This window comes from Mesocricetus auratus, unplaced genomic scaffold, assembly GCF_017639785.1.
Source record: "Mesocricetus auratus isolate SY011 unplaced genomic scaffold, BCM_Maur_2.0 Super-Scaffold_100010, whole genome shotgun sequence".
In the NCBI taxonomy this organism is placed as follows: domain Eukaryota; kingdom Metazoa; phylum Chordata; class Mammalia; order Rodentia; family Cricetidae; genus Mesocricetus; species Mesocricetus auratus.
In genome coordinates, this window is record NW_024429194.1 from 78,080,678 (window position 1) to 78,102,350 (window position 21,673).

Below are 21,673 nucleotides of genomic sequence, written 5' to 3' on the forward strand. Positions count from 1 at the left end.
AGAGGAGTGATTTCAAAAGAATCAAGACCAGGCTGGTGTAACCCACAGAGGCTGTTGACTTAAACAAGGGGGAACGCATGGACCCCAGACTAAGGACTGAGAGGCCAACATGGGACTGATCCAGACATGCCCCAACCCATGGGACATTCAACATGGGGGCTGGAGGGCACCTAGGAGAAAGATGAGAACAGTAGATACTAAGAATGGATGCCAAGACAGGAGTCTGATCAAGGCGACAACTTTATTTCATCCCAAAGGAATTGATATAGGGGAAGGGAGGAGTGGGAAGGAATGGGGGTATACTGCAGCTGCAATGAGCCTGGCAGATCAAAGGTCAGTGGGATGGGTAGGTCATCCTGTGTCCTCTGGTAACCTAACTGCATATTCTAACTTTATCTTTCACATTCTACCTTCTATTGTTCAAGCTTATGCCCTAGTTACTAGGCAGATAAGCCACAGGTCTGTTTTCTCGGAACTTGCTTCCTATCTTGAGAGGTGGTGTTTCAGCAATGTGACCTAGAGTCACGTCTTCTCTATGAGAAGGGCATGATAATTCTATGGCTGAATTGTGGTGAAGATCCCAAACATCTCCTCCTTACTTGTTAAACAAAAAATAGATGCAGCCAGAGTATAATTTACCGGAAAACCATGAGGATGATGGAGCCTGTCTTAGGATCGATCTGAGAGGCTTTTACCTTACCCATTTTTGGATTACTTTGCCAGCCGTCAAAGCTCCTGACTTACGGAGTGAAAGCATCAGAAGGGAGCCCGTCATTGGTCAGCCATCAATAGAGGAGGTTATTTTTGTGGGTAAAGGGGCCTTCCAAAGTCCCTGGCTGGGACTGCATGGGGGCCATGAGCAGATTATGTGCCCCGGGGGAGTTTGTCTCCTTTTTGCTATGTGGAGACTGGGAACATCAGGCTAAGTTCACCTTCCTCCTTGCCATAGCTGTCCTCAGCTTTCTGTTAAAGACCACTCTCCTTCATGGACAGCCTCTGATAATGGCTCTGGATAGGCCTTGTGGCAAGATTATCTATTTGCTATTTAATAAGTTCCGTCAGGTGCCTAAGGGCCCATGGGCCAGAAGAAATAAGTAAAACCAATTATTATACCAAATCTCCTGTTGCTCTCTCCCTCTTTTTCTTTTCTCTAGACCCTCTATGTTTTCTTCACACTATCTATGACTCTCCCTGTTTTGTTAACCGACACAGACAACCTCCCTTACCTGGGTGTCAGAAAAGAGACCTCAGCAATTTATGGGACCTTGGAGAGTAGATCAGTGTTTATTCCTGGCATATAAATGGACTCTGGGAGCCTGTTCCACATGGAGGGATGCTCTCTCAGCCTGGACACATGGGGGAGAACCTAGTCCCTACCTGGGATTATATGACAGACTCTGAAAATCCCTCATAGAAGGCCTTACCCTCCTTGGGGAACAGAAGGGAGATGGAGTGGGATGGGAGGGTTGGGAGGAATGGGGGACCAGGGGAAGAGGGGAGGGAAAGGGAACTGGGAGTAATATGTGTAAAAAGTTAAATAAAATAAAAATATAAAAAAGAAGGCTATGACCATGAAATTTATATTTTAGATGAAACAAATTGATTTTTAAAAGACACAAGCCACCAAAATTTATACTATCAGAGAAAGACTACTTGAGTAGGCTTGAATAGATGTATATAGTAAATAAATTAAGTAAATCATTAATTCAATAAGATGAAACAATAACCAAATCCAAGATGATTTCATTGGTGCCCTCTACCAGCTACTTAAGTAAAACTTGGCACCAATTACTTAGAAAGACAAAGTAGGGGATGGAGCTTGGAATCCATTTTCTAAGGACAGCCTTTCAGTGAAACCCAAACCAGAAGACTTAGCAAAGAGGGAACCAATGAGGAAAGTATCTCATAAGAACTCCTCAACAATGAGCTAGGGAGATAGCACAGCAGTTAAGGTCACTGGACACTCTTGCACAAGATTAGAGATCAATTAACAGCACCCACGTCAAGTGGCTCACAAGGGCCTGTTGCTCACAAGTGCTCACACAGGCCTGTTGCTCACAGTTTTCACAAGAGCCTGTTGCTCACAAGTGCTCTTTTCTGGCCTCTAACAGCATCTATACTTACATGTACTTCACACACACACACACACACACACACACACACACACACACATGCACACACAGCAAATCTTAAAAAATAATCTTAAAAAACAAAATGACAGCTGGTCAAATCTATCCACGTATATAATAACTATACATGATGAACAGAGTGGAGCTTACTGTAGTGTGTAAGACCAACTCAGCACCAGCAATCAACCAAAGGAATTGCACCATATCTACTGTCAAGAGGAGATGTTCATCAAATCCAACATCATTCATGAGAAAAAATCTGAGAAACTAGGACTGGAGGGGAGTGTCTTTGATAAGAACATATGGACAAAGCTCCAGTTTACTCCACAGTTCATGATGGGAGATGGAACTCTTTCTCCAGGGTCCTGGCAAGCAACTCTTTCACTGTGCAAAACCCTAATATTGCAATAAGAAGAGGAAAGAGCATGTACGCACAAACACACGTGCCCACAAGCAGCCCTTCATACAAATATCCTTTCACAAAAGGTACCCAGAACTGAACACAAATGCCTCCCTACATATAAACACATGCCTATACAAACACACACATGTATACTGACACACAAAGAATCCTGACATACAAACACCCTCCCATACACATATCCTCACCTGAACACAAGTGTGTTTACAAACACACTTTCACACAAACACACTGGCACACACACAGATGCACATACAAATGTGCCTCATGCCCACACATGTGTATACATGCACACACGTGCACACACACACACATACACAATCATGTCAAAGGAGCACAGGAGCCACAAAAAAAATAACCTTAAAAGGCCAAAGCGTACACCTGATACTACATTTGGAAAAAATCTACACACATATAGCCCTTAAAAATAATAAATAATAATAGCAAGGACACAGGATAGAAGAGTGATAGAAAAAAGATAGTTAATCCCTGTGTGCTAACAGCAGACAGTTATAATTTGAAACTTTAAAACAATAGCATGAAATATTTAGATATATATCTAATCACAAATGAAGAGAATTGCATAAAGGGCATTATAATAGCTGAGTTTATTGGAGAGAGAGTTTGTGCTCATTGGTCACAAACTTCATACTATTTAGATGGTGATTTGTCTCATATTCCACCCACAACACTGACTCAACCCAAATCAAGGGCCCAGAAATGTATTCTGTACATATTGATAAAATGATTCTAAGGTTTATATGAAAAGAGGAGAGAGATTAAGACACCAGACACTGAAGAGGGAGAGAGCTGAGGTTTCATGTTAGTTGGTTTTCAAGACTTTAGAGCCATGATAATCAAGAAAGTGTTGTGTTGACAAAAACATTGACACAGATCAATAAAACAGGGTGGAGATCCCACACAAGTGCAGCCCATCAATCTTTGACAAAAGAACATAGGCAATTTGATATAGAAAAATCTTTTCAAGAAATTCTGCTGTAGCAATTGGCTCTCTATATTTTAAAAACTTGAGCCTGGACATGGGCCTTAAACTGTTTGCACAAAATAGCTCAATGGAAGCAATAGAGCTAAAAGAAAAATGAAAACCTAGATGCTGAATGAAGAAAAATATCTAACGATACAGAAGAGAGAAAATACCCTTATAAAAGTTACACATGGTCTTGGCTTTAGCAAGCAGCATTAGATGCAACAGAAATGTTCCTGAGCAAAGAGCCTGCTGGTCAGCTTCCCCTCACAGTCAACAAATACCTGAGAAATCTGAGAAACCTGAGATATGAAAGGTCTGTTTCACCTAACAGTTTCAGCCCAGTGTGGCAGGGAAGGTGTAAGGGAGCAGAGAAGCTTAAGTCATTTAGGCCAGAGAGGAGGAGGGAAAGGAAAGAGAAAGAAGAAAAGGGAGTCGGGAGGACAGAGAAGGGAGGAGGGAGGGAGAAGATGCCAGTCTCCAGTTGATGAGGATAGGGTCTGCCTACATTCAGGGCTGGTCTTACCACTCTGGTCTACCCTCTCTGGAGATGCCCTCACAGGCACAGCACAATACAATCAAGTTGACAACCAAGATTAACCACTACAAAGATACGTACACAAATCTCCTAAAATTCAAAACAGCTAGTCTACAAAGGGCAGCTTTAAGACAAGTCATGGGCTGGAAGAAAATATTCATATAAAGCAAAGCTGACAGAGATGTATATACAAAATTCAGAAGGAACAACTCATAACCACACAGGAAGAAAACAAGAAACTCAGTTAAGAAATAGTAACTGAGCAAGTACTACATAAAAGAAAGGATTAACAGGACAAACAAACAGAGGAAAACATCATACAGACTGGGGGCATTAGAAAATTGTAAGCTAAAACAAGTGTTACCCACAACACACATAATAAAACCCCTAAGATAAGTAATTGACAATAACCACTTCTGCCCCAGACTGGAGCAAACATTCATGGTAGCTCCTGGATAGGTAGTTTAGAAACCAACCTGAACACAGTCTTACAGTGCCTGGTAAACATACTCCTGGCACTACTGGGATTTGAAAATTCACCCATCATCAAACAAGCAAGCAAACAAAACCCTTCATGCAAAAATTTGCAGTATCTTTAGTCACACACACACACACACACACAAGAACTGGACATGAGGAAGATAGCCTTCAATGAGCAAACTGATGAACCAAACATGGACCCTTAATTGAGCATCATCTTGTTCACTGACCCAAATGCACACGGCTAAGCAAGAAGTGAGTCTGAAGAAGTTCCATCACCCTGAGAGACTCTGAATGTATGGCCGATTGGAAGGGTCAAAACCACAGAAGCGGTCAATCCTTCAATAGCTGGCACAGGATGAGGAGAGAGGGTGAGGGACTTCAGGGTACCCCACCATTACAGAAGGGTGACATATGATTGCATTTCTCAAATCCCATAGAACTTAGTTGTACAGAGGCTTGCCTGACTGAACACAACTGTGGTTAGAAGGATGACACCACCTTATAGCCAGGGAGGGGAGAGGAAGAAGCTGACCTTGGTGACTTTGGAGACAATGGAGCTAGAGGCAGAAGGCAGAAGCAGTATTAGACATTCACCATGCTCTACCAGATAGTTATTTCCCACATGAGTGTGAGTTGGCAATTTCAAATCCACTCCAGATGGACAATGGAAACAGAACAATTAAATAAAGGGTCTCACTGCCAGAGAAGGTGAAGATTCACAAAAGCAGCAGGGCTGCATACTCCACATGCAGATCTAATAGTTAGAGCGGATGCCCTGCACAGAACCAGCTGAGGCCTGGGAACTGCACACTGCGGGTCCCATCCCAGCAGAATACAACCCTCCCAGGGACTGACAGCATCCTAGTCCCTTTCTTGGCCCATGGAACTAAGTAAGCCTGGGTCTGTTTCTGGCACGCCTTCCAGTGCCCTGCTTGGATCCAGCTGAGACCTGGGGACTGCAAGCAGCAGATCCTGTCTCAACTGGGTCCAGCCCACCCTGAGACTGCCAAGGCCCGGGTACTAGGTCTGCCTCCATTCCTGGGAAGAGGAGAGCAACCAGAGTATAGAACCTGCTTGTACCCACCGGAAGGGACCTTGGTCCCATACCCATGAGGAGAGAAAGACACACATTCTGCACCCACTGGAAGAAGGTATGGGAAGGAAACAATATAAAAACACACTCAGCAACAGAAAAACCAATATGATACCTCCAGAGTCTATAGACTCTGCACCAACAGATGAAGCTGAAGAGAATGACTGTAAAAACAACTTCATGAAAATGACATAGGCCTTCAAAGAGGATTTGAGAAAATCCCTCAAAGAAATGGGAGAAAAAACAAACAAAAATTCAAGAAGTGGAGGAAAAGACAAAGAAAAAAATTGCAAGAAACAACTCAAATAGTGCAAGGGTTGAAAGCTGAAATAGAGACAATAAAAAGACACAGTATGAGGGAATGCTGGAAATAGAAAAGCTGGGTAAACAGTCAGATATTACAAATATAAACATAACCAACAGAACAAAAGAGATGGAAGAGAGAATCTCAGGTGTTGAAGATACACTAGGAGAAATAGATTCATCTACCAAAGAAAATCTTAAGTCCAACAAATCCCTAACACAAAATGTCTAGAAAATATGGGACACCATGAAAACACCAAACCTAAGAATAATAGGGATAGAAGAAGGTGAAGAAACCCACCTCAAAGGGACAGAAAACATATTCAACAAAATCATAGAAGAAAACTTTCCCAGCCTAAAGAAACACATGACAATGAAAGCACAAGAAGCTTACAGAACACCAAATAGAGTGGACCACAAAAGAAAGTCCCCTAGCCATATAATAGTAAACATCCTGAACACACAGAATAAAGAAAGAATATTAAGAGCAGATAAGGAACAAGGTCAAGTAACATATAAAAGGCAAACCTGTAAGAATTACACCTGACTTCTCCATGGAAACTATGAAAGCAAGAAAGTCCTGGAGAGATATTCTACCAACACTAAAGTACCATGGATGCCAGCCCAGAATACTATACCCAGCAAAGCTTTCAATAACAACAGATGGAGAATCAAGATATTCCATGACAAAACCAGATTTAAACAATACATATGCACTAATATAGCCTTACAGAAAGTTCTGGAAGGAAAACTCCAACCCAAGGAAGTTAACTACAAATAGGAAAACATAGACAATAGACAATACCACTTTACCAACATCCCAGAGAAAAAAATGGTGGAAATCCACACACAATTCCACCACCAAAACCAAATCCAAAACAAATAAGAATGAACATTAATATCCCTCAATATTGATGGTCTTAACTCTCCTATGAAAAGACACAGGCTAACAGAATAGATTCCAAGACAGAATCCATCCGTCTGTTGCATACAATAAACACACCTCAGCTTCAAGGACATATGTTACTTCATAGTTAAGGGTTGGGAAAAGATTTTCTAATCAAATGGATCCAAGAAACAATCAGGGTAGCAATCCTAATATCTAACAAATTAGACTTTAAATTAAAATCAATCAAAAGATATGAAAGAGGTCATTTTATACTAGTCACAAGAGAAATCCAACAAAATGAAGTCTAAATTCTGAACATGTATGCCACCCCCCAAAAGGCATCCATTTTCATAAAAGAAACATTACTAAAACTCAAGTCACTTATAAAACTTCAACACTCCACTCTCACCACTAGACAGGGCTACCAGACAGAAACTTAACAAAGAAGTAAAGGATCTAATAGAAGTTATAACCCAATTGATTTCAACAGACATCTATAGAACATTCCATCCAAACACAAAAGAATATACCTTCTTCTCTGCATCACATGGAACCTTCTCAAAACTCAACCACATATTTGGCAACACAGCAAAGCTCAACAGGTACAAAAATTGAAACAACTCCATGTATCTTATCAGACCACTATGCTTTAAAGTTGTAATTCAACAACAACACAAATAGCAGAAAAGCTACAAACTCATGGAAACTGAATAATGCCCAATTGCACCATTCCTGGCCAAGGAAGAAATAAAAAAAAGAATGTAAAGACTTCCTAGAATTCAATGAGAATAAGACACAACATATCCAAACTTATGGGACACTTTGAAAGCAGTGTTAAGAGGAAAGTTAATAACACTAAGTGTCCACATGAAGAAACTGGAGAATAGCCACACTAGAGAATTAACAGCACAATGAAAGCCTTAGAACAAGAAGAAGCAAATTCACCCCAGAGGAGTAGACACCAGGAAATAATCAAATTGAGGGCTAATCAATAAAGTAGAAACTAGGAAAACAATACAAAGAATTAATGTAGCAAAGAGTTGGTTCTTTGAGAAAATCAACAAGATAGACAAGCCTTTATCCAAACTTACCAAACGACAGAGTGTGAACATGTAAATTATCAAAATAAGAAATAAAAGGGGGACATAACAATGGACATTGCGGAAATCCAGAGATTCATCAGGTCATACTTTAAAAATCTATACTTCTCAAAATTCAAAAATTTAAAGGAAATGGACAGTTTTCTGGATAGATACATACCACTTACCAAAATTAAACCAAGAACAGATAAGCAATTTAAATAGACCTCAAAAGTCTCCCAACCAAAGGAAAAAAAAGCCCAGGGCCAGATGACCTCAGTGCAGAATTCTACCAGAAATTCAAAGAACAGTTAATAACAATTCTCCTCCTCAAATTATTCCATGCAATAGAAGTAGAAGGGTCATTGCCAAACTCTTTCTTTGAGGCTTCAATACCATTGATATCCAAGCCACACAAAGACACCACTAAGAAAGAGAACTTCAGACCAATATCCCTCATGAACATTGATTCAAAAATACTCTATAAAATACTGGCAAATTGAATACAAGAACACATCAGAAAAATCATCCACCGTGATCAAATAGGCTTCATCCCAGTGATGCAGGGATAGTTCAACATACGAAAATATATCAATGTAATCCACCATATAAACAAACTACAAAAGAAAAACCATATGATCATCTCAGTAGATGCTGAAAAAGCCTTTGACAAAATCCAACACTGTTTCATGATAAAGTTCCTAGAGAGATCAGGGACAACAGGAACATACCTGAACATAATAAAAGCAATATACAGTAAACCAACAGCCAATATCAAGCTAAGTGGAGAGAAACTCAAAGTGATTCCTCTAAATTCAGGAAAAAGACAAGGCTATTCACTCTCTCCATATCTCTTCAATTATACAATGGAAAAATAAAGGATCTTCAACAAATAGTGCTGGCATAACTGGAAGCTGACATGTAGAAGACTGCAGATAGATCCAAGTCTATCGCCATGCACAAAACTTAAATTGAAATGGATCAAAGACCTCAACATAAATATAGCCACTCTGAACCTCTCAGAAGATAAAGTGGGAGGTACTCTTGAATGAATTGGTGCAGGAGACTGCTTCCTGAACATAACACCAGTAGCACAGACACTAAGATCGACCATTATCAAATGGGACCTCCTGAAACTGAGAAGCTTCTGTAAGGCAAAGGACATAGTCAACAAAACAAAACGGCAGCCCACAGAATGGGAAAAGATATTCACCAACCCCACTTCTGACAGAAGGCTGATCTCCAAAATTTACAAATAACACCAGAACCTAGTCACCAAAACACCAAATAATCCAATTAAAAAGTGGGGTACAGAACTAAATAGAGAATTCTAAATAGAGGGGTCTAAAATGGCTAAGTGGCACATAAGAAAATACTCAAAATCCTTAGCCACCAGGGAAATGCAAATCAAAACAACTCTAAGATACCATCTTACTCCTGTCAGAATGGCTAAAATCAAAAACACCAATGACAGTTTATGCTGGAGAGGATTGGAGAAAGTGTAACACTCCTCCACTGCTGGTGGGACTGCAAACTCGTACAGCTTCTTTGGAAAGCAGTGTGGCAGTTCCTCAGGAAAATGGTTATCAGTCTACCACAATAACCTGGAAGCAACCTAGATGCCCCTCAACTGAAGAATGGATGGAGAAAATGTGGTACATTTACACAATGGACTACTACTCAGCAGAGAAAAAGGAATCTTGAAATTCCCAGGCAAATGGATGGAACTAGAAGAAACCATCCTGAGCAAGGTGAAACAGTCACAAAAAGACAAAAATGCTATGTACTCATTCATATATGGATATTAGACACAGAGAAAAGGAGTACCAGCCTACAATCAACTTTGCCAGAGAAGCTAGGAAACAAGGAGGACCCTAAGAGAGACAGACATGCATGGTCCCCTGGAGAAGGGGAAAGGGACAAGATCTTCTGAGCTAATTGTTAACGTGTAGAGAGGAGCAGGAGTTAAAAGAAAGAGAAGGGGAGAAAAGGAGGGGAGAGGAGGACATGAGAGAGCAGGAAGATTGAGTTAGGAGAAGAAAAGAGATACCATAATAGAGGGAACCATTATAGGTCTAAAGAGAAATCTGGCACTAGGGAAATGTCCAGAGATCTACAAGGTTGACCCCAACTAATAATCTAAGCAATAGTTGAGAGGCTACCTTAAATGCCCTTCTCCAATAATAAGATTGATGACTACCTTATATGACATCCTAGAGCATTCATTCAGTAGCTGATGAAAGCAGAAGCAGACACCCACAGCTATACAATGGGCTGAACTCTGGGATTCAGTTGCAGAGAGGGAGGAGTGATGAGAAAAGGGGTTAAGACCAGGCTGGAGAAACCCACAGAAGCAGTTGACCTGAACAAGAGGTTGCTCATGGACCCCAGACTGATAGCTAGGAAGCCATCATAGGATTGTTCCAGCCCCCATGAACAAGGATGTCAGTTTGTAGGTCTGGGCAATCTATGGGGCCTCTGGTAGTGAGTGGATCAGTATTTATCCCTAGTACACGAACGGACTTTGGGAGCCCACTCCACATAGAGGGAAACTCTCAGCCTAGACACATGGGGGAGGGTTTAGGCCCTGCTTCAAATGATATGACAGACTTTGAAGATCCACCATGGAAGGCCTCACCCCCCCTGTGGAGCAGAAAGGGTATGGGAATAGGGGGCTGGTGAGGGGTAGGGGAGGAGGGGAGGGAGAAAGAACTGGGATTGACATATAAAAGAAGCTTGTTTCTAATTCAATTTTTTAAAAAAAGCAGAAAAAGAATTAAAAAAAAGAGTGAGGGTGGTGGGTGTTCTTGGGGGTTTGAATGTGCACACAGATGGAATATGTGCACATATTCATTTGTACTTGGTAAGTAAAGGCATATGCATCTCTGGGCACCTCCAGAGGTGAGGGTTCTGAATAGTAACAAGACGCCAAGAGTATTGGCCTTAGCTTCTCACACCTCTTTCCATGAAAGGCATCAATGCCTTTTGGGGAAGATGTCTGATTGGGAACAAAGACATAGTGGATGCAAGATGGACTTGCAGTTCTTAGAATGCCAGAAAGAAAGAGTTACACATGCAAACACACTCACAGGCCCCCACACCAGCATCTACACATGAACACCCAGCACATCCACAAACACGCCCCAGATACAACCCTCACAGACACACACACAGACACACACACACACACACCCATACAAAAACACACATACTCAGAAGCAGCCTCTGCATACAAACACCTTACCATAAACTCATTCATACCCATACCTGCACAAAACATCTTCGTACAAATAACGCACGCCTATACAAACACACACATGCACACTGGCACACAAACAGCTCCCACATACAAACACCTTTTCATAAATCCACTCGTACCTGCATGTAAGCATTTATAAGCAATCCCACACAAAAACCAACACCAAAACACATATATACACACATGTACATATATTAACAAACACCCCCACATATGTACACACACAAGCACAGACATGTATGCACACACACTATACACACATAATAAATCATATCAAAGGAACACAGGGGCCATGGCCATGACAGACTCTTAAGAGGCCAAAGCTGGGTCATTTTTACCCATAGAGCTAACACTTTAGCTGCATTCAATCTGTATGCACCCATACCACAGTAAGGATGACTCTGTTAAGTAGTTCATTCTGTTTGTGGATTCTCTCTGTGGATGTGCTTAGCTTCCTTCTTCCTGAAAGCTGACTGTACACATGACTTCCTGCCAGACTGTGTGTGAAAACTGGGGTGGAAAGGAGCCCTCATATGGAGGAACCTGCTATCTCCTCACCCTCACCTTCACCGGGTGAGTATGCCACTCTCACCAATGGGAAGTGACAGGACCTGGCTAGAGCTTCGTGTGGAAGGTGTGGCACTTCACCACTTGAAAATCCAGCATCCTTGTCATTTGATGGGAAAGCATCAGGTACCCTCAGCAAAAGAGTCTGAGGGGCATCCCCCCCCAAGACCAGAGGAGGCTCAGAAGACATGACTAGAGATGATGTTTGAGCCTAGACAGGTTCCTAGGGTCAAATGTGAAATTAGGAGAAAACTAAATAAGAATAAAGTGGAGACATCGGAGAGTGGCAGTCCCCAGTGGCTGGTGGGTGACCTCAGACCCACCACACTGATCTGTGAAAGGCTAATGGGGAAAGCAAAAGCAGGGTACCGCCTCCCAAGGTTTTTTGTAGATATTGCATTGCCTTAAATAGAAAGTGTACTTAAAATGGGATAAAGACCATCCCAGGGGAGAAAACAGGAAAATCAAATGTGAGAGGAACTGAAAGAAAACCACAAGACCTGACAGAATTATTTATACCTTCACAGCTTTAGGACACATATTTCTTCAGCCACCAGATGGGGAGTTGAAGGCTTCTTGGTGTTATTTTAGAAGTTAACCCTCAACATGATTGACAGAGACTTAACAATGCGTTGGTGAGATCATTCTTGCCTTATATTCATTTTCAAATGATACTTTTATCTGTCTGTTGTAAATACTGTATTGATCTGGGGGTGAGAAGGATTATAAAGCAGCCAGTATTTGCTAAGCATTCACAACAAACTAAAATAAATCTATGTTCTTATATGGATTAAAACATTGCTTCCCTGCTCGGATAATTACATGGATATTCTGCAACCCCATTCAGAATCACTTATCCCCAATATAAACAAATCATATTAGTCTGTTTTATTTTTATGCTACAAAATCTATTATTCTGTAGTATGTTATTATACGGAAATGACTAAGGATATTTATAAAATTGTAATCTTTAGCCCTGGAAGGGTAATTGGTAAAAATATTCCTCCTAAGAATCTCGAGGACTCTTTTCAACCTGCACAGTCCGAAATTATAAGGCTAGGTAATGGAAGGTTTAAAGTTTGGGTCTAGGGATTATAAGGTCTAGAGCAAGTTGAATGCAGGTCCTAGAAGGAAAGATTTATAGGAGACAATGCAAACATCCCCCTGGAAAGGGTCCCTAGTATTGTTTCACAGGTGCACACTTCCATTGGACAGCTCAGTGGTCTGTGAAGGACGAAGAGGCTCGGAAGGCGGGTCTTCCTCCCTTTGGTGTATGGGGGCAGCTGTGAGTCTGAGAAGAGGCAAGTCGACTAAGGAGTGTGGAGGAGAGCAACAGCGACCTGAGCAAGTTTGTGTGATGTGAGGGCTGCCTCCAGTGCCCTGAGCTCGCAAAGATGAGAACTTAAGTCACAGTACAACAAAGGTTGCTGGCAGACCTCCAGTATCTCCCACCCCTAACCCCCACATTCTATACCCCCCATGCACCCCACACCCTCCACCCCCATCCCCCACCCCAGCCCACCCCCTTCCCATACAGTCCTTTCTTCCTGCTGAACTCTCAGTGAAAGGTGCTATTAGGTGCTTTTCTCTTCGCCATAACAACATACCTAACAAAAGTAAATGAAGCAGGTAAGGGTCTATTTCAGCTCACAATCTGACGGTATGGTCCATCATTGCAGGAAAGAAATGGTGACATGAGCTTGAGGCAGCTGGTCACATCGAGTCCATGTTCAGGGAGAGATGAGGGCCAGCGCTCTGCTCACTTCCTCCTTCCCATGCAGTCTGGGATCCCGCCAATAGCGTGGCATTTCACAGGGCAGGATGAGCTCTTCAACTCCGACTGACCCAGTCTGAAACATCCTTCACAGACGCATCCACAGTCCTGTTTACGATTCACAGCAGTAGCAAAATTAGAGTTATGAAGCAACAACGAAATTAATTTTATGGTTGGGGGGGTCACCACGGCATGAGGAACTGTACTAAAGGGTCACTGCATTACGAAGTTTGAGAATCACTAGTCTAAAGTATAGGGAAGTACAACCACACCAGCCTCTGGGTGCGCTGATAGCAAAAGCCATGTGGATGTCACAGGACATGATCCCTGAGGCACCAAAGCCCAGGTGCCAGAAGCTGACTGCCTGTAAATCAAGAGAGGCCAGGGAAAGACCGGAAGTGTTGGTTCAGGGCACATTCTCTGTTTCTTTTCCCTCCTAGAGATCTTGCCCTTGCCACTGAAACAGTTGACACAAGAAGTCTCAGAGGCTGACTCTTCTAATGAGTCCTCTCTATTCTGGAAGTGGGGAATGAGTTTTCTCTGCAATAGACCGTCCCTTGCAGTCAGCTAGCTGTCAGAAAGGCTTGATGGCCGTAAGTGTTAGAAAGACACACGCAGCCATGCCAGGCAACTCACCAAAGTTCCAGCTCACCAGCTTATTAGTAAGACTGCAAATTTTTGTTTTCCTGTATCATGCATACACAAAGATGTATGATCCTTCCAGGTCACAGCCAGAGAATAAAACACCTCGCTGTCCATCTTGTCTCCATGCAGTTTCTAAGACGGCAACTCATACTAGACTCTGAATGGTCATGCTGACATTATAAGCAGATTACAGGACACACTCCTGGAGGACTGAGTTGGAGGAAGAGAGTTTCCCATGGCTCAAGGAGTTTACAAGATCCAATTCTGTTATTTTCTGAATCATCATAAACCAAGAAGAACCAGAGCAAAGCCACTGTGCCCAGGGTAGTGTGCCTGGGGTGTAAACACTCAAAGGTTCAGGGGCTGGGGGTGGGAGTGACCTGGGGATTGCCCCTGGTAGGAACACCAGTCAGTCTGGGAAGAAAGAGGATAGATTAACATTTACTCTCCTATCTCTTGGGTCCTACAGTGGAGCCAGGTCTTTGGCCTTCCTTCTGTTTCTTGGTGTAAAAAGTAAACCATCATAGTTCATTTTTAGTATGAGGTGTGCTTAGATCTCATCAGAGTCACAGGAACCAGAGGCACTAGGCCCCTGTCTTCCCTGACTGACTGTTAGCTTCTGCTTGTTCAGGAGCAAGTCTGTCACATGACTGAGGTCACATAGCAGAAAGGGGGCATGTGTCCTCAGCATACGTTAGATACGGTTTTGTGTCCTGAACCAAGGGCTAGACACAGACAGATCATACCTCCCTGGAGAACTTAGGCACAGGGCCTCTGACATCCACGTGTGTACTATGGCATGTGCATGCATGTACACAAACACACTCATACACAAACACACACTGGTGCATTCACACATGGTCAAAACACACACACACACTCACACACACACGCAATCAATCAAAAAATTTAAAATATAATTTTAAAATATTAGAAAAATAATTTGATGGGGAGTTAAAGAGGAAGAGGATGCTGGCCACCAATGAGACCTCACCACAGCTGTCTGTACAGTGACTATGTGTGACATTCTTCCACTGGCCCAAGTTACTCCACTAGGGAGAGGAAGAGGCTTGGAGTGGTTAGGGACATGGGCAGTTCAAAAACTTGTCCTCAGATGACTTCAGCATGTCCTAAGATTGAGGGAGCATGGTCTGTTGCCATGGAGTCTGTCCTCCATGGTCAGTGGGAGAGGACCTGAAGTCCCTGTCCTCATGAGAGATGTTGCTGAAAGTCAGAGGTGGTCTGAGGGACACAGTGTGGGAAAGAAGATACCAACTGCGCAGGTCTGGCTTCTCCATCAGACTCCCAACGTGTCCCTGCTCCAGACAGAGGCCTTAACTGGGAATCAGGAAATCAGCCTTCCTCGCAGCCTGCCAGCCACCCCAAGTGAGAGACGGGCCAGCAACTCCTGCTCTCGCCAGATGGGGTTGTTCTGGAAAACCATACAAGATGAAAAGTTATTTAAAAGTGTGTTTCAAGCCATAAAATATTAAAGTAATGTGAGGTATTATTAGGCCTGGCATTTAATACAACACCATTAAAGCCGTTACCGTTTATTTTTAATTTTATAAGCTAAGCTAATGCCTGTCTAATTTTGAAATGTTTCCCAAACCATTGTAATGAGTACATAAAAGCTGGAATGATGGGGTTTGTGCGAGCTGGGGCTCCTGGGGGAAAGGCCAGCATAAATCCCTGGGCGCATTCCCTTCTCAGTCATTCTCCCAAATCTTCCCTTCCCCTGTGAGCCGGCAAGGAGGAAGCCAGTACCTTCCTGAAGTTTCCTAATGCACTGGGTTACCTAGGACAAAGAGGCTGAAGCCACCAGCAGTAAGTGGAAGCAGTGACCTGACTGGGTCAGTGTTATTGCTCAAGGTGACGACAGGGCCATGCCTCTGGGCATGAGAAATCCTGTTTGCTGTACATGTGGCAGTAGGGTCCTATTCTAGTTTAATTTTTGCTACTGTGATGAAAACGTTGATTAAAAAACCCAACTCGGGGAGGAAAGAGTTTGCTTCACCTGATAGCTTCATGAGCAAGTCAGAGTAGGGACTCAAGGCAGGAACCTGAAGACAAGCTCTGAAGCAGATCTCAGGGAGGAATGCTGCTTACTGACTTGCTCCACATGGCTTTCTCAGGCTGCTTGTTATACAGCCCAGGACCGCCTGCCCAGAGGTGGCACTACCCACAATGCACAGGGCCCTCTAACATCCATCGTTAACCAAGAAAATCTCCAGACGTGTCTAAAGATGGAGGCTTTTTCTCAGTCGAGGTGCCTTCTTCCCAGATGACCCTAGTTTGTGTCAAGTTGACAGAAACTTAACTAGCACAGGCCCCATGCCCTCACAAGTCCTCATGGTCCAGATGCAAGGGTACTGCACAGGTAGCAAGACTTGCCATGCACAGTGCACGTGTTAATCAGGGAGGCAGCACCTTGAAAATGGACACAGCACCATAGAACAGACAAGCATTCAGCTTCAAAAATAAGAGCCTTATGCGGATTAGCTCTGTATTGGATCATCACAGTGTCTCCGGGGTAGGTGGGTCTCTGTGACCTCAGGTCCAGGGTACCCTTTGAGAACCCCATCTCCTGGCTGTGCTGCTGCATGTATCAGGGCTTCCTGGGTACATGTTCATGATTCTGGATGATGTAGGCTCTGGAAGCTGTAGCAGAGGTAGACAGCACCCTGTACACTGTACGAAGGTGACCGGGTGCTTAGTGAGTACCATTTCTACCATCTTTTATTTCCTAAGCATCAAGAAAGGAGGTTCCCCAGGCCAGTGCAGAGGGGCCCATCTCAAGCTTAACTGAATCATCATGCCTTTTACTCTACAAAGACATCACGTGCTCTGTCCCCGTGGAACTTGCCAAGTGTCACCTAGAGAGGCTTCCCCCTAAGACTACCCCCCGGAGGAAGAGACCTGATCCACTCCCTGAAACTCAAGGGCATACCTTGTATCTCCCCCACACAGGGAGAAGCAGGATGTCTGTCACTATGGTTCATGATGGCCTGCGATGATAGGGCTGAATGATATTCTGACGAGATCTGGGTTCCCTTTATAGTAACAATCACTACGACAGATGGAGAATCAGGTCATCTGGCCCATTCCTTCCTTTCTTCCTTTGCTCACCGAACATGAGATCCGCAGGTGCCAGCACTTTCAGCTGGAGACACTCCAGGATGGAGGAGCAAGCTGGGGCCCTGCCTTAGGAGTGGGTGGGTAACAGGGGCTCCATTAAAGGTCAAGGGCCTGGGTCAGGCTGAGCACCCCTGCCCACTAGAAACCACGAGGTTCCTGCTTTTGTGAATGAGCTTAGCTTCTTGCTTATTTATTATATAGGAAAACCCAGAAGTTCCCCAAGATAGGCTGAGAATGAAATGAGATAATTTGTGTCAACCTCTGAGCCCAGAGGCACCCCCCAGTGCACTAAATAAATATTACCGATTATTAATGTAGCTTTTGGAGGCTTTCGGAGGACTCGAGAATTAAACAAATGGGTGTTAGACAAAAGAACCATTAGGACTCCTTTGCGAAGGCATCTGTAAGGAATGGAGCCCAAAGTTAGGCACCAACCCACTGCTCTCCACGGCAGCACCCTCTGAACACTCCTTGCAATTGCCTCGGCCTGGATAATTTTATGTATCTGTCTTTGCTTGTCCTCTCCTTCAGCATGCTTCAACCACATTTGCCCCAGGGCTTTGCTAAGACAAATTTCATTTGTCAGGGATCACATGGAGGACCTGACAAGGCAAGGAGCTGATGGGGTCTCAGATGTCCCCCATGTGACCTGAGTAAGATAACCCTCCAGCCTCTGAAAGCAGTTCCTTAGGTGCACAGCAGAGTGTCTCTGGTACCCTCTGCTGTTGTGGCTGAGCCAGGACCGCCCTTGTCTAGATTCCTCGATTGTCCTGGTAAGACCCAATTATTCAGGGTGGAATGAAGTAAATTGTGCTCTCTTGGCTCTCATGGGGTAGAGTCAGCAGCCATGGGCTGGCTGATCAGGACGAGTCAAGGGGTGATGGAGGAATAGCAATGTGGCAAAACCCTGTGCTGTCTGAGACGGACCTGTGCTCAACTGGTTTGGTGCCAGCAAGACCGAGGATAGAAGCAACCCTCCTCCATGGAGGTGAGCAGACAAGGCCTCTATTTCTAGAGTTCTCTCCACAAAGGTCGTTCCATTTTGTTAAAAGTAAGACACGTTTTCAAATGAGAGCTGATGTTTTTGGTCCATTCTGTGTTACAATGCCTGAGGCTGGATACCTTTTAAAGCACACAGATTTGTTCCTGACAGTTGTGGGGTCTGGTGGGGAGGGGAAGACAAAGCAAAGACTTGGCAGCTGACAAAAGCCGCCTTGCTTAGTCATCCCATAGTGGAATGTGGAAGGTATTATATAGCATTTTCCTCTGAGTTAAAAATCTCCATCCTGAGGCCAGGCATTGGTGGTGTAGGCCTTTAATCCCAAAACTTGGGAGGAAGAAACAGGTGGATCTCTGAGTTTAAGGACAGTCTGGTCTACAGAGTAAGTTCTAGGACAGATACAGATACACAGAGAAACCCTGTCTCAAAAAAATAAAACTAAAAACCAAAACAAAACAAAATCTTTCCATCCTGAAGGGAGGCTTCTTAAGACTCAGGAAGTTCTAAGAAGAGGCTCATAAGATTCAACAACTCACAACTCCCAGGAAGTTTCTGAAACTGACCAGATGCCCTTGACCCCTTTCTCCCCAAGATCACAAAAGAAGTAAGTGAGAAGAGGTGATTTTTTTGACCTGTCCAGTTGCCTGTGGTCATATAGAGAGCTCCATGGATACAACTTTCATAAGTTGTCACTCAGGCTGAGGTGGGATTTTCCTTGATGCAATTACCTTTGAGTCATTCATGATCCTGTAAGTGACCCCTTGCCCACACTGCTGAGAGTTGCCTCAGTAAAAACACTGGTTCATCAAGTTGGACTTTGGCATAAACCTTACTTTGATCTGTTGTGTGTTCTTCATTAGGAGTGAGTAGGCCTCTATTTGTCTCCCTAGAAAAGGTCTCAAACAATGAAAGGTTAAGAATGCACCAGTCATTTCAGGGAGAGGAGAGATAAAGAGAAAGAGGAGGCACAGTTATCTTTTTATAAGCAACACACTCCTGAGATGATCTAACTGATTGCTTTGTTTGTTTTTTCCAGACAGGATTTCTCTGTGAAACAGTCCTGGCTGATCTGAAACTCACTCTTTAGACCAGGCTGACCTCGAACTCATGGAAATCTGCCTGCTTCTGCCTCCTGAGTGCTGGGATTAAAGGTGTGCACCACCACTACCTGTCAAACTAATTGATTCATTAAAAGCCCTACCTCTGAATACCTCTGCCTTGTAGATTAAGTTTCCAATTCAGGGACCATGGAGGACATCTTCATACCACAGCAGTCACTGAGGAGTGCCTTCTGCAGTTGCCCAGTACAGCCCTGGAAGGTGGTTACCGTTGTCCTCTTGGAAAGGGTGACCAGCATGTAAGAGGGAAAGATGACTGGTGGAGCTCTATGCAACCCAGCTCTGCACTGGTGAAGAGCTGGCCTCCATTCCCTGGCCATGTCTTCTAAATCCTCCCTTCTCTGCAACCCCAGGGGCAGATGGTCCTGCCTCCCATCTTAATAACTGGGAATGGCTGGGGACAGGCCTGTATCAGGCTGCACACCAGGTCCTAGCATACGCTGAGAAGCACTAGCCTTCACCCTTATCCTGCTACATCCCTTGCAGGTTGAAAAGCCAAGCCACAAGCACAGCTGGATGGCTTTGGTAGCAGATTTTGGGTCGTCTATGCTCCTTTTCCATGTTACAGAAGGCTTGTCACATCTCTCACACGTTGTCAGTGAAGCCTCATTACTCTGAAATGTCACTTCACTTAGGAACATCATTATGCACGAACATATGCTCTAAATGACAGGAATTGTGCAAAATTTGAAAAGATGTGATTTTTTTCTGGAGCTACATTTTAGCAGGGACGAAGTCAACATTTTGACATCTGGGAGAGACTTGGAAGTCGACGGGTGTACTGGTGATCTTGTCAGAGGTTTCAGGTGAGGATTTGGGGGCCCAGCAAATCATTTGTCTCCTGAAAGATGGGTGACAGATCCCTATGATGGGAAAAAAGGGGGGGGCGATGCAGTGCAGGGGTGGAGCTGAGCTCCTCCAGAAATCAAGATCATGTCCAGCTGAGGTGAGAGGTTCTGCAGCATCATGTGGCTTCTCCTATGAGCTACCCCACACAAATAGAGCCCAGACCAGATTCTTCTGCTTCATGAGGTGCAGCTTTGAAACAATCATGTGTTTGTTTGCTTTTTAATTTTCTAAGCCACTATTAAAAACACAGCTAAATTATGAAGTTGCGTTCATTAAAAAAGTGCTTCTTTTCATATGTAAAATTTATAGAGTCAATTAACAGTGATTTCATTTGTGATCTTAATCACCCAAACCAGCAAAGAAATGTAGGTCAGAGTCTGCGCATCTCCAGCTTCTACTGAGTGCAGCTTGAGCCTGCCAGAACCCAGCACTGCTCTGTGGAGAGAGGATACATCAGTGTTCTCACTTGTGTGTTTAATAGTTGCCATTAAGTACATTCTGGAAGGAGTTCGTGCATTTACAGTTTGGCTGTTTAGCACTTTCTAATTTTTTTTTTGAATTACACATTTTTGTTGAATACACTAAATAAAAGAAATGTGTGTTCTCCTTCCACAGAGCCGACCTTGCTCAGCAGAGAGTGACAGGAGTGCTTCATTCATTAATCCAGGATCCTGGAAGCAACGTTTTTTTTTCTCCTGAGTAGTGTGGTGGTAGTTTGAATGAGACACGTCCCACAGAGGTATGCGAACACTTGATACCTCGTTGGTGGTGCTATTTAGGAAGGTTATGGAACCATTGGAATGTGGTCAGAGTCTCCTAGCTGTTTTGACAGTTTTAACAGTGAATTCTAGCTGTCATAACTTGTCATACATAATGCCAAGGCCAGTTTGACAGAGAGGAGGACTATGGAAGAGAAGGATGTAGGGGCTTGGGCTGCATGCAGTGTAGGTGAACACAGGCATTGGCACCCTGTGGCACCATTTTCAGAAGCCAGGATTATGAGCACTGCAACACTCACATTCTACTGCAAACACTCACATCCACCTGAGTCACCAGGCACACCAGCAGGCCCTTTCTCTTGCACCTGTTCAAAGAAAATACTTTCCTCAGAATGTAGAGCAACAAGGGACACCTCTTCCTTTCTGTCTCCCATCCTCATCATAGTCCTACTGCTCATAGCCCTACTCTCACTGCCTCAGAACTAGACAGAGGCACTTTCAGAGTCCAACCCTGACATTTGCTCAGAGGCATTTGTCTATTACTCATCAGGCCAGACAACTTGGGGCAATAATTCTTGGCTTGGAAAGGCATTCCAAAGCTATCAACCCTGTGGGAGCCCTTCCTGAGCATACATCACACTGGTAATCCTAGACTCCAGTGCTTAACTTGAGGGTCTCAGAAAA